We start from the raw sequence: 11,423 nt of genomic DNA, 5'->3' as shown, positions 1-11,423 counted from the left end.
AAAAACCCAGCTCGCGGGGGAAAAAGATCGAAAAACGGTAGAAGAGATGAGCGGCATTTATAAAATCGCCTGCTCAGATTGCCCGAAGGTATATATCCACAAGGGAAAACACATAAAATGACCTTTTTCTTAAACATGCCATAAACAGTGGTCAAAGGGTAGTATAGGTCCCGGGGCGAAACGTGGATTGGTACCCACGATGGAGCATAAAACCTGGGAAATGCCTGCTGAACCAACACCAACAGCTCTACTACCAAACCCTATCTCCATCTCCACGTGGTGACCGCTGGGAGCTCTTTCTTGACGAAAAGCTGCAGACGGAGAAGGATGAAGGCGAGTCTCCCGCGCCTAAAAACGGGACAAATTGTACCAACTGGTCCTCCAGGTTGGGGGTTGGGTAGGGCTGACAACCCTACACGGAAAACAACCTGTTACGAAGCCACAACAGGAGCCTCGGATAGGACGGATGTTAAAACGACGGACCCGGCAACGACAAAGGAACAACGATTTGCGCATTTTCTCATGGAACGTGCGCTCCCTGTACAGAGATGAAGCTGATAAGCAGCTAGCCGATACCCTGTCCCAATATAGGGCTGATGTAACAGCGTTGCAAGAGATGCGATGGACAGGGACCGGTTTCCTGGAGAAGAGCCACTACACCATATATTATAGCGGCCATCCAGTAAACCATGTGCTCGGAGTAGGTTTCTTAGTCAGCCAAAAAATGAAACCTGCTGTTATCGGCTTTGGTATAAGCGAACGGCTATGCACTCTGCGCTTGCGAGGCAAGTTTAGAAATATAAGCCTCATAAACGTTCACGCCCCTACAGAGGAGACTGCAGAGTCGGAGAAGGATACCTTCTACGAGGCAGTAGAAAGAACCCTCGAAGCCTGTCCCAGATATGATATCAAAATCATACTTGGGGATTTTAACAGCCAAGTAGGGAAGGAGCCCGTATTCAGGCGATACGTTGGCTCCCATAGCTTACACGAAAAAACAAATGATAACGGACTGCGGATTATTCAATTAGCAGGGTCACAAGAAATGGTTGTTGGAAGTACCTGGTTTGCGCGGAAAGCGGTCCACAAACATACGTGGGCCTCTCCAGACGGGACCACTTTCAACCAAATTGACCACGTGTTGATCGAACGCCGCCACCTCTCAGCCTTGATGAATGTCAGAACATATAGGGGGGCAAATATAGACTCGGATCACTATCTCGTTGGCATGGTGCTCCGAGCTCGAATAACAATACCACCTAGAATCCCCTCTGACAATCAGGTGAGAGTGAACACTGAAGCCATCCACAACACAACCCTCCGCGACACCTATAAGAGGGAAATGGATGCCGCAATAACCGCAGTCAATAGAGGACCTGGAGATGAAGCATCAACTAATGATCTTCACAACCACCTGAAGAACGTTATCATAGATACGGCCACAAATATACTTGGCCCCAGCCGCAAAAGGAGTCGGAACGGCTGGTTTGACGATGAATGTAAGCTACCAACGGAACGGAAGAATGCCGCGTACCGAGTAATGTTGCATTCTCAAAGAACGCGGGCACACGCAGAGACTTATCACGAACTCCGTCGAGCGGAGAAGCGACTTCACAGACGGAAAAAGGAAGCCTGGGAGAACCAACAAGTCTGTGAACTAGAAAAGTACAGGGAGCAACCGCACCAGGCGCGGAAGTTTTACCAACAAGTCAGCAGGATGAAGCCTTATACATCTCGATGCTCATCCTGCCGAGACAAAGAGGGAAATCTGATTTCCGACAGAATGGGCATATTAGAGCGATGGGTTGAGTACTTTGATGAGCTACTGAACAACCAGAACATCGGCGAGTTGGAGGTCCCGCCAACTGAAGACGACGGACAAATACTGCCACCACCAAGTTTAGGAGAAACAGTCCGTGCAATTCATCGGCTAAAAAATCATAAGTCGCCAGGAGCCGATGGAATTACACCCGAATTGGTTAAATATGGAGGCGACCAGTTACACCAAGTGGTTCATCAACTTGTGCTCAAGGTATGGGATAGCGAATCAATGCCTGACGATTGGCAGCGAGGCATAATCTGTCTCATACATAAAAAAGGAGATATCACACAGTGCAGCAATTATAGAGGTATCACGTTGCTGAGTACCATCTATAAGATATTCTCCACTATCTTGTTAGGCCGGATAGCCCCATACGCCCAGAACATCATTGGCCCATACCAAAGAGGCTTCACTCCAGGCAAATCAGCAACAGATCAGATTTTCTCTCTGCGGCAGGTGATGGAAAAACTGTTGGAATATGGACAACAGTTGCACCATCTGTTCATCGACTTTAAAGCCGCCTATGATAGCATAGCCAGGGTAAAACTGTACACGGCCATGAGAGAATTCGGTATCCCGACGAAATTAATAAGACTGACTAGGCTGACCCTGACCAATGTGCGATGCCAGATAAAAGCAGCAGGATCACTCTCAAGACCATTCGACATCAACAACGGTCTACGACAAGGGGATGCGCTATCATGCGTCCTCTTTAACCTGGCCCTCGAGAAGGTGATCCGTGATGCTGAGGTGAATGCAAGAGGTACGATCCTCTTCAAGTCCACCCAACTACTGGCCTATGCTGACGATATCGACATCATGGGAAGAACCACCCGAGACGTACAAACTGCCTTCATCCAGATCGAGCAGGCGGCGCGAGATCTTGGGCTGCACATCAATGAAGGCAAGACAAAATACATGGTGGCAACGTCAGCACCGAAGACGAATCAACCAACAACATCAAACCGCACTGGTCAAACACAAGCACGAACAAGAATAAGGATAGGGGAATACAACTTTGAGACCGTTGACAATTTCTCCTATCTAGGGTCGAAAATCACAACCGATAACAACTACGATGATGAAATCCGCGCACGGTTGTTGTCAGCCAACAGAGCCTACTTCAGCTTACAAAGACTGTTCCGCTCGAAACGTCTCACCATAGGGTCAAAGCTCTTACTGTACAAGACTATGATCTTGCCAGTCCTCATGTATTCCTCGGAAACTTGGGTTCTTAGCAAGAAAAATTGCGAACTCTTGGCCGCGTTCGAGAGAAGAATCCTCCGAAGAATTTTTGGCCCCCTACATGAGGATGGACGATTCCGTAGCCTACACAATGACGAAATCTATGAGCGATACCATGACCGTCCGGTTGTGGATAAAATCCGGCTCAATAGGTTATAGGGTGAAATCGGAAGCTCGGCGCTTCAGGTGTGACAGATTTTGTATATGACATATGCAAGAATATGATTCCAATTGCACTCAGTTCGACTTAGTGTATGATTTATCGGAGTATTCAGTTTAATTTAATGCTGACATTCTATGCTATGTGGATAAAATCCGGCTCAATAGGTTACGGTGGGCGGGTCACTTAATCCGTATGGATGAAGATGATCCCACCCGGAAAGTCTATAAGGGCAATATCTATGGTAGGAAAAGAAGACGAGGCAGACCCTGCCTAAGATGGAGCGATGGCGTGGGCCAGGACGCCAGACAGCTTTTAGGGATATCGAATTGGTGGACCTCGGCGCAAAACCGGGATGTCTGGAGTTCCTTATTAAGGCAGGCCTAGACCGGATACCGGTTGTTGCGCCGTTGATGATGATGATGATGCCATAAACAAAAAACGTTAAAAGCTATCGATTTGAAATTTTAACATGGTCGTTTATTATAGTTTGAAGTTAACAATTTCACCTTTAAACCTTCAAACCACTGAAATCACCCCGAGTAGATGGCATCTTCCCTGCACTACCGCAGAGAGACCCAGAAATCGTCTTGGGGACTTTTCTAAGAGTGATAATTTGCCTAACATCGTTCGTACTCAAAACAGTGGAGAAGATCATAGACAATTATATTAAAGCTAACGATCTAATGCGTAGTCCCCAACATCAATATCAACATGCTTAACGGGCAGTACGGTCAACGGAAACTGCCCTGTATCAGCTTGACATAGTAGGAACGTTCGATAGCATATGGTACACAGAGATACAAGATTTGCAAGGGAGTGGGAAACACCCTGGCCTTTTTGCATGGGTAGAATGTTACAGTGTAGGCAAATAGAAATATCGATAGATACAAATTCTATTATCAAGAACATTACTCAATGTTATACTATCACGATTTATGTGGAGTATGGTAGTTGATTAACTCCTACGAAAGCTAAAAAATACTAGAATACAAATCCAGGGCTACGTTGACGACATTGTTTTTGTTATAGAGTAGACTGTTGCATCACCTTGGTACCAACACGGTCACCAAGGCTCCCAAGCAACCAAACTCCCCTGACAGGTTGAATACCGAGTGCGCGAGAAAATATATATTTAATCGGACGGCATGTACTGGAGCTAGGCCGAATGCTAGCAGTTTGGCGAATTGAAAGCCGGGGTTCTTGAATCAAAAACATTATCTCCCTGTCAGGGCACAGAGATTGTCTCACGTGCTTTGGCTCAATAGAGACGTGAAGTTTCGAGGCGGGTTGATACCACTGAAATATTTTTTCCCAAGGGAAATAAACTGCCTAACAGTCTAACAAGGGGGCAGCAAAAACCAGAAAGGTTTAGCCCCGCTTTGAATTTCTCACCTATGCGATGAGTGACCCCCGTCTTCCTTTTTTCTTCATGGGGGCTCGATGACATTGTGGTCCTGCGGCGGCCCACCCCGATTTAATTGTTTGTTCCTTGCCGCTTCGAATAAAATGGGGGGAACCCTAAATGCAACTGAGGACTGACACTTCTTGGAAGAAGGTTAGAGAGAAAAAGACCACAGTTCAAAACATTATAATAATTGTCGAGTTATTATTTAAACTGCTTTTTTTGTCTTCTTTTATATATAGCTTACTCGTTTAGCAGCGAGAAAATTACCTCTTCAAACACTGTTGATCATAAGCTTCTCAGGTAATGTGTAATAAATGTTCTGATTTTGAATTCTAGGCAAATCATGTAATAAATAATTAGTTCAGAGTGTGTAAATAATCTTTAAGGATGATGTTTATGTGCAACAAATAAGAGGAGTAAATACACAAAAAAACTACACTAATATAAAAATATAAGTCATTCCAGAAAGAAAAAATGTTTTTCAAACTTCGAAATTATGGAAATTGAAAAAGTGACTTGCAGACAGCATTGAAATAATGAGCTCCAAAGTCGCCACGAGGAGAATCATGAATGAGCTCCTGCAATCAAGCAAAACAAAAAGAGTTAAAGACAAAGTTCAAAGTTTCTTCGCCAATTTCAGGTCAACCTCTCACGCAGAATACACGTTGCCTCTAATATGTTAATAAGAATTAACAATGTTTCATTATGGACCCATTCCCATTCTCATTAGTCTATTTCTCTTACAAAATCGAATATAGTCATGTTGGATGTCAAAGGAAAGGACTCGATTAGTACTTTCCCAAACCAGTCTTGGATTTGGCTTTTGTTGGAAAAGCGGGTAGTGCGGGGTTTGCAAATGATGATTTCTTTAATGGATTCATTCTCAGTCAACCGAAAAATGTGAAAAAAACATGATACTACCTCTATATGGTGTCGAGGCCTCAAACACCCTCCAAATTGGTATCTGCTCAAAGTAAGCTAATAATAGTATATTACAATGTTTTTGGGGAAATTGACTAGGAACCTCCATAAGTTTATCCTAGATTTGAAGTAATATAGACTGTAGTATGAAGCAAAACATCCCCAAGTTTGATCCAAATCGTACCATTACTCATAAAGTTGCAGTAGCTCAAATTTGTCTTACCGTGTAAATTTACTGCGACCCAAAATACTAAATATCAATATCACGTTAAAGTGAGTAGTTTGATATGCTAAATATACAAATACATTAGGGGCTACCTACAAATGGGATAGTTCTGTGCACTCAAATGTACTTACATAAGAAATCAACAAAACATTTCATAAACGAAGTTTAGCTTCCGATTTCTAACTCCGCCATGCTATTAACATAGTATGCTGGTCCCAAGACCAGGTAAAGGAGGAGGGTTTGAGGCAACGTACTCTGTACTATCCTCAGTAAAACAAAAACAAAATGCTGAGATCAGGGAAAGAGATAAATAGAGTATAGTTGGAGTTATTCTACTATGCTAAATCCTACCTGATCTCTCTTGGTGACAGGCCCCGCGACAGGTCGACCAAGAAAATGCATAGAATGTCGTTACAAACATGATGATCGGATTAAGTCACAGGCCTCGGAGAAATGCTAGGGCGTCCACCTCAGTCGACGCGGCAGGACGGGCCCCGGTCCTGTCGAGAAATGGGCAAGGGTTCTTGACGCATGGACGGCGTCAGGACGTAAGCAAGTTAGTCCGCACACAACGAACAAAACAAATACGTGTCTGCACGCTAAATGTTGGTACCCTAACTGGAAAGACCGAGGAACTCGCAAGAGCCCTTCGGAAAAGGTGCATTGACATCTGCGCTCTGCAAGAAACCCGATGGTCTGGTTCCAAAAGCTGCGACATTGAACGCGAACGTGGTAAAAATGGCTATAAACTTCTCTATTTTGGTAACCCACACACTCAATATGGTGTTGGCATTGCCATCACAAAGGGTTTCCGTGATGCCATTAAAGAAGTCGAGCGATTTGATGATCGGCTGATGAAGCTCACCATTATATCACCTGATCGCACTATTCACTTCTTCACCGCGTATGCACCACAGGCAGGCCGACCTGATGCCGAGAAAGATGCCTTCTGGCAACTTCTCGATGAAAAGACTTGTCACGTGCCTGCTGACGATTACATAATCATTGCCGGCGACCTTAATGGTCATGTGGGTGAAAAGGCAGACGGTAACAGGTGCCATGGGGGAAAGGGGTTCGGAGCGCGCAACGAAGGTGGCGAGCGTATAATCGATTTTGCGGACACCCATGACCTTGTACTTATCAATACATGGTTCATCAAACGATTGTCTCATCTTCCCACATTTTATAGTGGGAACAATAAAACGCAAATCGACTATATTCTCATAAGACGTCAACATTTTACCACTGTCACTGATTGCAAAGTCGTTCCCTATGAGACCATCGCACCTCAACATCGGCCGTTGATTGCCGTCCTGCGAATTAAGCCACCGATAAAACGGCGTGAGGAACGCACTGGCCCGCCGCGCATTAAATGGTGGCGATTTGGTGAGAAGAACGAAGAAACGGTCTCACTCATACGATTGCCAACCATTACGAATGTGGAAGAATCATGGAACCAAATGAAAGACACGATCCACAAAGCGGCCTCTGCAACCCTCGGGGTCACCAAGCCGGGTAAGCGGTACATCAACCGAGATACTTGGCTTTGGAATGATGATGTTGAAATGAAGGTCCGTGAAAAGAAACGCCTCTACCACAAATTTCTCGACGATAAAACGCCTGCTAATTGGAAAATTTATAAGAATGCCAACCGGGAAGCAAAGAAAGCGGTCGCTGTCACCCGAGCGAACCATTTCAAAAATCTTTACGATAAACTGGACACTCGGGATGGCGAGAGAGATCTGTACCGACTTGCTAAAAGCCGTGATGAACGTACACAGGATATCGAACACTTCTGTTGTGTTAATGACAAGAACGGTACTTTGCTTACTGATCGTCGAGCCGCGACGGATAGATGGCGAGAATACTTCGAGCAGATTTCAACTGAAGAATTTGCTCATCCTCCACTTCCACAATCATTGCCGACATTTGGAGCAGTTCCACCAGTCAGCGCAACTGAAGTCGAAGAGGCAATAAAACAAATGAAATCGAGGAAAGCAACAGGACCTGACGACATCGCATCTGAGCTCTGGAAAGCAAAGAGCTGGGACCCAACACCGTGGCTGAGTGAATTCTTTAACCGGGTTATTCAGGAAGGAAGAACACCATCTGACTGGCAAGAAAGTACCACTGTTCCAATATGGAAAAAGAAAGGTAGTCCAGCAGAATGTTCAAATTACCGTCCGATCCGGTTGCTTTCCCATACCATGAAGATTTTTGAACGCATTCTTGACAACCGTATTCGCGAAATCGTTGAAATAACCGTGAATCAAGCCGGATTTGTCAAGAACTGCGGAACTACTGACGCAATACACGCTACGCGGTTACTCATGGAGAAACACCGTGAGAAGCATCGCCCTCTTTACATTGCCTTTCTGGATCTAGAGAAAGCGTTTGACCGTGTACCACACGAACTCATCTGGTATGCTTTACGACAACACTTCGTGCCAGAAGAACTCGTGCGCTGGGTTCAATTGCTCTACCACGATCCGAAAAGTAAAGTTTGAAGTATGGCGGGTGTATCAAAACCGCTTCGTGTCTCTGTTGGAGTTCATCAAGGAAGTGCCCTCTCACCACTCCTCTTTGTCCTTGTTATGGACACCGTCACACGGGATATCCAACGTCCAGCGCCCTACACACTGCTTTATGCAGATGATGTTTTCCTAGCATCTGATAGCAAAAATGATCTCGAGCAACTTGTTCAAAAATGGAATGATCGCCTCATGCAACACGGTCTCAGATTGAATTTAAACAAAACTGAATTTTTGACGACCGATCCCCATGTAACAGGCACAATCACTGTCAGCGGCAGTGATCTGCCCAGATCTGAGCGATTTAAATACCTCGGGTCAACGCTATCAGCCAATGGAGAGCTGCGTTATGAAATTGCTTCACGCATTAACGCAACCTGGATGAAGTGGCGTTCCACAACTGGTGTCCTTTGTGATCGGCGTATCAACGAACGTCTCAAATCTAAAATTTACCGCAATGTTGTCCGTCCAGTCGCTCTCTATGGTTCTGAGTGTTGGCCGACCATAAAAGACAATGAACGGCGTCTCGCGGTAATGGAGACGAAGATACTACGTTGGACTAGTGGCGTCACACGTTTAGATCACATCCGAAATGAGGATATCCGCGATCGTTATGGGGTTGCACCGATCGTGGAAAAGTTGCGAGAGAGGCGTCTTCGATGGTATGGTCACGCAATTCGTGCAAACGAGAATTCACTTGCAAAGATTGGTCTGAACATCGAAGTCGATGGTAAACGACCAAAAGGCAGACCTAAGCAACGGTGGCTTGATACGCTGGATGGGGATTTGAAAGCCTCGAGATTGCACCCAGATCAGGCATTCGATAGAGCCAAATGGCGAAGCCGATCACGACGCGCCGACCCCGCTTGTGAACGGGACAAAGGCTGAAGAAAAAGAAGAAGAAGAAGAAGCTTCCGATTTCTCGACTTGTTAAGTATTTCAATTTCATTTTTTAATATTTTCATCTTTCTAATAATTCATAGTAACCACTCTCCAATTAGTAACTTAGTTATTGATATATTTAGATATTTGATGAGTTTCTATAGAGCGTATGACGTAATACTTTACTGTAATTACCCTTTCTTGAAGTATGAAGAGATTTTGGTCTGCTTCTTCGCACCCATTGCCCTTTCGTTGACAAAAGCTTCAATTTGGTTTAAAACAGAAAACATCGGAAAGTTTACGTTGTCGTGAGCCTCGACAAAATGCCTCAACTGTAGTATATATTCTGTAGCATCCATAAAAAAATTTGAATTTAAGTTTTAGTTGTTGATTTTTCAAGTTCATGTGCCGATTCCAGGTATGCTATCCCACGTATTTAACATCATATGATTGTGCCGTTGATTTTCACTTGAGGATAATTTTCTTTCCGCAAAGTGAAAATTATTTGCACAAACTTCGACTCATTGACTTTCATCCTCCGTATTTGAACCCATCCCAATTGCAGAGAAGCCAATTTTGGGTCTGCATGTGAACTTAAGATTACGGTATCGTCATCAAAGGTAGCTGCGGTAGTTAGCCCACAAATAGGAAAATCTGCCGTGTAGATAAGGTACAGCACAGGACCGAGTACAATCCGCTGAACTTCTGCTGTGATCTTATGTTGTTCACTGAAGACATCTTTGTATTTCACCTGGAATCTGCGTTTCGTTAAGGCTTTAATCCACAAGGGAAAACAAGTAAGATGACCTTTTTCTTCAACCTGTCAAACAAAAAACGATAAAAGTTATCGACTTCAAATTTGACTTGGTCGTTTATTAGACTTTGGAGGTAGCAATGTAACTTGTAAAAAATAAAATACAAAACGGCGGCTGTCCTAGCCCAGCACTTCAGCGGTTTGTGATGGAAAAAATAAATTGAGAGATGTAAAATCTTAGCAAATGTGCCAGCGCAATAGATTATACTTACGGTTTCTAAGGTTTTGTGTAAAACAAAACCTTATTAAAATCGATTCAATGTCTGTCCTGAGACAGGACTCATTTTCGGAAACTACACACCCTTAAAATCCGAAAAAAATCAGGGTGGTGCGCCTAGATGAAAATATGTCCCATCCCGAAACCTGCTCAAATAAACTTACTAATAGTATATTACTACTTTTCAAAAATTTACTGAAAAAAACCCCCTCAAATTCATCCTAGGACTTCCGAATTTTGTACCAGCATAGAGGACAATATTTCGAATATACTTGCTAAATTTCATGGAAATCTGGCAATTAACACCAAATTATAGCAGTTCAAACTTAGCAATTTCGCGCGAATTTACCGCTTCCAAAGCCATGCAAATCAGATGCTGACGTCATAATTACCCGGAATAATTGACATTCGCGTGAAATATTAAAGTCGCATTTATGAAGAATCTAATTCTCCCTAGCCCTTTTTAAGGTTTTGTGTAAACACAAAACCTTATTAAAATCGGGTTACCGTCTGTCTGTCTGTCTGTCTGTCTGTCTGTCTGTCCGTCACACGCATTTTTCTCGGAAACGGTTGCAGCGATTCGCTGCAAAACCCCCCTTAAGTTCATGCTAGGACCACGAAATTTCGCAACAATATAGGGTGTAACATAGAGCATGATGTTACCAAGTTTGGTGGAAATCGCACTATTGCTAACAAAGTTATAATACGTCAAAGTTGTCGCTTCTTTGCAAATTCAAGGCTATAAATGTCAATATCATCCGAAAGTGGATATTCTCACATAATATTGTATATGCATATATTACGTGCTACGTACTAAGAAATGCACAAAACCTTTCGTACCTGAAGCGTCCAGCTTCCGGTTTCCCGACTTGTTTATGTTTGATGTTGGTTAAATTGTTGTCATTTGCTAATAATATTAAACTAAGAGTGTGGAGCGTATGAGGTTGGCCATTATCAACACAAGGCTTTCCATCAAGTGATTTATTTAAATCGCTTTCTAGAAAATAGAGGGCAATGGAATTTTTAGCTATATTAGACGGAGCTGTCGTGCACTCGTCGCTCCTCACATCTTTTTCTTTTTCTTCAGCCTTCAGTTCGCAAGCGGAGTCGGCTCGTGGTGATCGCTTTCGTCATTTTATCAAATGCCGGATCAGGTTGTAATACCAAGACCTTTAAATCCTCAGCCAGCGTATCAAG

The sequence above is a fragment of the Hermetia illucens genome, chromosome 5, assembly GCF_905115235.1.
Source record: "Hermetia illucens chromosome 5, iHerIll2.2.curated.20191125, whole genome shotgun sequence".
Lineage (NCBI taxonomy): Eukaryota > Metazoa > Arthropoda > Insecta > Diptera > Stratiomyidae > Hermetia > Hermetia illucens.
Note: the sequence above shows the minus strand (reverse complement) of the source record.